At 35.6% G+C, this 6,283-nt stretch overlaps 1 non-coding gene across 1 annotated transcript; it reads left to right on the forward strand.

Annotated features, from left to right (window-relative positions):
- The first annotated feature begins 1,630 nt into the window (after positions 1-1,630).
- Positions 1,631-1,737, forward strand: LOC133315638 (small nucleolar RNA R71). The gene has a single exon (XR_009752110.1). It is a non-coding gene; the product is annotated as a small nucleolar RNA R71 (small nucleolar RNA).
- The last annotated feature ends 4,546 nt before the right edge of the window (positions 1,738-6,283 follow it).

Raw genomic sequence — 6,283 nt, forward strand, 5'->3', positions numbered from 1 at the left:
CATCAATCAGGGATCTTGCAGTTGCTAATAATGGTCTCCCTAGGAGTAGAGGACTTTCAGTATCCTCCTCTTCCATATCAAGTATTACAAAGTCCATAGGAAAAATGAATTTATCCACCTTGACGAGAACATCTTCTACCACCCCTTCTGATCTCTTGATTGATCTATCTGCTAGATGCAGAATAACATTAGTATCTTTCGACTTGTTAATCGCCAAAGCTCTACAGACAGACAATGGCATCAAATCTATGTTGGCCCCCAAGTCACACAGTGCTTTTCCTACTTCCACATCTCCAATAGCAATAGGAATGCTGAAACTTCCTGGGTCTTTCAACTTTGGAGGAAGCTTCTTCTGAATCAGGGCACTACATTCCTCCGTTAAAGCCACAGTCTCACCATCTTTCAACTTCCTCTTCTTAGACAGAAGATCCTTCATGAATTTTATATAGTGAGACATGTTCTCTAAGGCTTCAGCAAATGGAATGTTGATCTGCAATTTCTTGAAAATATCCAGAAACCTTGCATAATGCTGCTTCTGAATTTCTTGCTTCAACCTCTGAGGATAAGGAACTTTGGCCTATGGAGACAAATTAATTGGTTGGTCCTGCTTGTCAGCCATTTTCTTCTTCTCCCACTTCATCAACTTCTTGGGTGAAGAATTATTTTCAACTACTACCTCATCTTCTTTCTTATCTTTCTCATCTTTTTCTTCTTCTTCTTTTTCAACTACAACATCTTCAACAACAACTTCTTCCTTATCTTTCTTTTCTTGCACTTTCTTCTTAACCCGTTGAAGCACAAGCCCACTTCTTGTAATTATGGACTTGCAATGCTCCTTTGGATTCACCATAGTATCACTAGGGAACTTTCCCTATGGTCTCTCAGATATCTGTCTAGACAACTGGCCAATTTGGGTCTCCAAATTCCGGATGGATGCTTCCTGGTTCCTGAATGCTATTTTTGTCTCTTGCATGAAAGCAAAAGTTTCTTCTCTGAAAGAATTTGACCCCTGAATATAATCTTGAGTAGTCTTTGATAACTGGGCAAAAGCTTTCTTCCATGCAGAGGTATCACCTTGTTGTGATGAATGTGTTGGAGGAGGATGCAGTGGAGGATTCAACTGATGATTGGAACTATAACCGAACCCTGGGTGCTGATTCCTATTCTTCTATGGTGGAACATACACATTTCGCCCCTGGTTGTTATGGTTCCTCTGATCATACCATACCCCATTTACTTCTGCTTGTTCAACAGATCCCCCATAATCACAATCATCTGTAACATGGCTTTTACCATAAATTGCACACACAGGATCAGTGTCTACAGAAGCAACCTTTTGAGAAGATAGTTGCTTAGTGAGAGCATCCAATTGTTGTTGTTGTTATTTCTGCATTTGCATCATCTGATCATTCTGGCTAACAAAGCATCATAGCCATCAAGTTTTATAATCCCCATTCTTTTGTCATTCACTGGAGCATTGTCAAACTCCTGAGATGCTAGGGACTTAAATATGTCAAGGGCATCCTGAGGAGTCTTGGTTGTTAGTGAACCACCAGCTGTGGCATTCACCAATGTCCTTGTGTTGGTTGTCAACCCTTGGAGAAATATTGCTGCTTGATTCCACACTTCAATACCATGTTGTGGACATTTCCTCAAAAGTGTCTTGAACCTCTCCCAAGCCTCATAGATAGACTCTGACTCTTTTTGCTTGAACCCTGTGATCTCATCCTTCAATTTCGCCCTCTTAGATGCTGAAAAGGGTGGCTAAGAACTTCGTTTGAAGATCATCCCAAGTTGTAATACTCCCTTGAGGTAATGACTGTAACCATCTTTTTGCATCATCCTTCAGTGAATGAATGAACAACCTTAATAAGATGGCATCTCTGGTCACACCATTGATCTTCACCGTATCGCTCAAAAGTAAGAAATTTTCAATGTGCAGATATGGATCTTCTGCACTTGTACCAGCAAACTGTTCCTTTTGCACCAATTGTACCAGTGCAGGTTTCAATTCAAAGTTGTTGGGCTCCACAGTGGATCGAACAACACTTCCAATTGGTGGAATGACAGTGGAAGTCATGTAATCTCCCAGTGTCCTCTGTCGTGGTGGCAAGTGATTTTCTGCCATGACTTCTTGAATTGTCACACTGGATTCACCCATTTCTTGTGACTTTCTTTGTCTTGCTGCCTTCCTGTTCTTCCTAATTGTCTTTTCTAATTCTGGATCAAACAACAAAGAGTTAGGATTAATAATTAATAGTACCTCGCATACACCAGAATTGAAATTGAACAAAAATTCACACAAAAATATAAATTTCTGAAAATAAAAGATTCAATCTCAAATATTAATGGTGTCTGTCAATGTTGAACAACAAATTCCCGGCAACTAGTCATACAAGTAATAAAATGATGAGTAAAGATCGTTCCCACGAGGATTTGTGTTCAAACACTGACTAACCATATATAATTAAGTTGAATAAACCAAAAATTTATTGATTGCATTGATTATTGTCACCAGAATGGTTAGGCACCCGTCAAGTTGAGCGCTAAAACGTCCAATAATGAGAGTTTTAGCGCCCGTGTCAATTTTTGGATGTTACTCAGTTAGAATTTGTAAACTATAAAAGGGGCAAAGGACCTTCATCCTATCATATCCTATATATCTATTCTAATCTGACTTTTCCCATCACACTAGGAGAGGGGAGATCAGATCAGATCTTTCATAGATCTGATCTGACTCCTCATTCTCTCTGAACTTCTAAATTCTTTAGGATTAGTTTTTGTATTAGTTAGTACATTTCTATGTAATTGTACTTCAAGATTGAAGACTCAACTATCATGACAATGGAGTTTGATCTTTCTTCTTCTCTTGTTTATATTTCAATTATGTCTGAGTAGAGTCCTTTGTAGTTTGATTCAATGGAACTCAAGTGTGAATTTATGAATGGTTAATTGAATATTTTGTTTATCTCTTATGTGATGGTATGAAGTTGTCTTGATTAATTCTTTCTATCAAGGGAATAGTGTAGAACAGGGATGTTTACATTGTTTCTGTAATTGACAACTTCATCATCAGTGTTCTAGTAGTCAAGGGATTGATGCTAGGATTCTGATGTGATCTTAAGATCTTAGTATTTAATGCATGTATTAAGAAGGGAATCACCAAGACATTAGGGTTTCTGATTAATGTTTCAATCAGGGTAGTAAGGGATTACATCTTGATGATAAGAAAAAAGTTAATCAACATCACGTGGAAGATAATTCATCATAGAAATTGGTTCATCCATATATTCATGCTTGAGGGAAATTGATGTCTGACTACTTGTTTACATTATAACTCACATTTTATTTGCTTATTAAGTTTTAATAAAATTCAATTTAATTTCTGGTGACAAGAAATCAATGCAATCAATAATCTTTTGTTTGATTCAACTTAAGTATATATGGTTAGTCGGTGCTTGAACACAAATCCTCGTGGGAACGATCTTTACTCATCATTTTATTACTTGTGTGACTAGTACACTTGCTAAATCCACAACAAAGAGTAATTTCCAATTTCTCTGAAGTTGGTTCTCAAGGTCATGCAAACTAGGACTGTCAACAACAATTCTATCTGATTGAACCTTAACAATTTTTTGAGGCAAGACTGCCTTTCTTTTGTTTATATTACCATAGACATCTTTGTTCCATCTTTGGAGATGAGGAACAAAACAGCCCAACATGTTTGCACCTTAGCTCGCTTAGAATCCCAAAGTGCCCAAATTCCACCAGAAAAACCCATTGCTTATTCATAAATAGCTTGATCAAACCTGAGCTTCCTCAAAAGCTTATCGCTGATTTCACTACTTGTTCTTGTTTCCATTAGGACCACCATACAAACTGCATGCTTCTCCACAAACATTTTTAGATTTTGACCTAAGCTAGGCTTGGCTGCTCCTCTACAAATCCAAAATAACATGGACATTAAACAGGTTTTTGAGGCAATATAGAATGAGATTGCACCTGCAATAAACGACTTGAATTTTTTTTTTCCTGTTCCAAGCCGAACACCCAATGCTTTTGTTTTATATAAAGCATTCATTGATTTACTTGACTTTGGATCTAGTGGTTTTGGCTTCTGCAAACTTCTAGATGCCCCTAAATTGGTTCCCTCACAAGGATCCTTAACCCTAGTAGAAATATTTTTCACATTCTCCTCATTATCAGTCACCATCTGATAAGGAACATCATTAGAATACGCAGAATTTGACTCCACATTCTTCTCCAATCTTGACTTGATCACATGATGAATTTTCCTTAGAATATCCACCTCATTTTGCGAAACTAAATTCTCATTAAGTTTTTCATTCACCACGTCTTACCAAACCAATTTAAAAGCCTTTTTTTCTCGACTAGTTTCACCTTTTCCGACTTGACTACCCTTTTTCCTTTATCTGATCTCCTCGATTCACCTTTCTCCTCTATACAAATCTGATCCTCCTTATCAGGGCTTATTTGATTAATATTTCCTCTAATATAACCTTAATCACTGCATTGATTGGTTCTTTCACATCATGATTCTTCAAACTTCCATCACCCATTCCTTTCTCTTGAATGACATGTCCCTTAATACCCACATTCCTTTCTTTTTTTTGCCTCGTAACAACCATCCTCGGACCAAAACTTGCATGGTTCTTGTCCTCCAAGCTGTCATTGATCAAATTTTGACTTGGAATATTATATCAAAATTATTTTCCTCCTTTCCTTCATCCTGATCCGCCAACTTAGGAGCATTAGGGCTGTTTTTAGACCTATGGCCATATTTGCCGCATGTGTAACAAATAAGATGCAGAACTTCATACTTGACTTGCTTATGACGACCCTCAATATAGTATTCTTCTTTTAAAGGTTGAGTGAGGTCAAGTTCAACACATATTCTGGAAAATTCCCCCTAGCAAGATTTATGGTTGCAGCGTCTAGTCGAATAAATCGTCTCGGCCAATTTCCTATACTCTTCATCAATGAGGTATTAACATACTCAAGCCGGAATCCTGGCAGCCTCACCCAAGCGATGATCTTGTTGATAGAAGAAAAAAATATGCATTGAAATCTGGTTCCCAAGACCAGACAGCCAAAGAATGATAAAAAAATGATCCATGGACCAGCAGTTAAAGCAAAATCCATATCTTATTTTTGTTCAAACTGAACCAAGAAATAATCATTCTCGATATCAGTTACATAGATCTTACCACCCCTCTCCCATATGTTTTCTAGCCTCTTTTTCATGAAATTAATTGAGAGTCTTTTCCCTAGTAGTTTCATAATAAGAGTCTGCTTCCATGGTTTCCAAGCCTTCTTTTTGAAACTATCTGATAGTTTAAAATTATTCTGCCATCCTTTCTTTTCTCCAAGATGACTTCCTTTGTGGCAGAAGGTAACTCTTGCCCTGCGTTTTCGACCCTATCTGACAACATCTCATTTTTCCTTCCATTGCTTCCTCTTCATTTGACACTCATTCCCCATTATGCCGCATACAAACCTCCTTGAAACTCGTCAGACCATCCATCCATACTTCATCTCTTTGAACTAGAGATTGATAAGAAGAGAAAGATCCATCTTCTTTATATTTTTTCTTTCTTACTGCTTTGAAGATTATCGACCTCTTCAGAAGAAATTTCATGAACGGATGACTCCTGCAGTCATATGTTGAACTCTTTTCTCTCCTATCAGGTTCAAAATTCAAATTAAAAAAGTTTAAAGTTTAAATATTAAATATTTTTCCACCTAATAAACATAATAATAAATATTATTAATAGACTTAACGATTTCCCACATAGAAAGTAGTGGGAAACATACGTAGAAGGCTGCACACATTCTTCAAGTAATATCTTCTAGTTATTTATTCACGACATAGAAAATTGTTTTTATTAGACTCCTACATCCAAAGAATAAAATTTTAATTTCTTATATATTAAATTAAAATTTACATTTTTGTAGTGAATAAATTTTTAAATATATTTTTTACAGAATGATAGATGCATTTTTAATTTTTTTTGTATTAATTATACATATTCTTTTTAAAACATAATTTTTTCTTTTTTAATTTGTAATTTTTATATATTTTTAAATTGGATATACATATATATTTAAAACATTTATGTTAACTTTTTTTTAAAAAAAATACTCTTACAATTTTTTTTCTCTTTTTATATTATTTTTTTTAAGTTAAGATTTTAACTTATAAATATGCCATTTCTTATTTTTTAATTAAATTTCAAATTTTTATTTTTATTTTTACCAACTA

Source organism: Gastrolobium bilobum, unplaced genomic scaffold, assembly GCF_033153095.1.
Source record: "Gastrolobium bilobum isolate Gb01-03AN ecotype WA unplaced genomic scaffold, APGP_CSIRO_Gbil_v1 utg1777, whole genome shotgun sequence".
Classification (NCBI taxonomy): Eukaryota; Viridiplantae; Streptophyta; class Magnoliopsida; order Fabales; family Fabaceae; genus Gastrolobium; species Gastrolobium bilobum.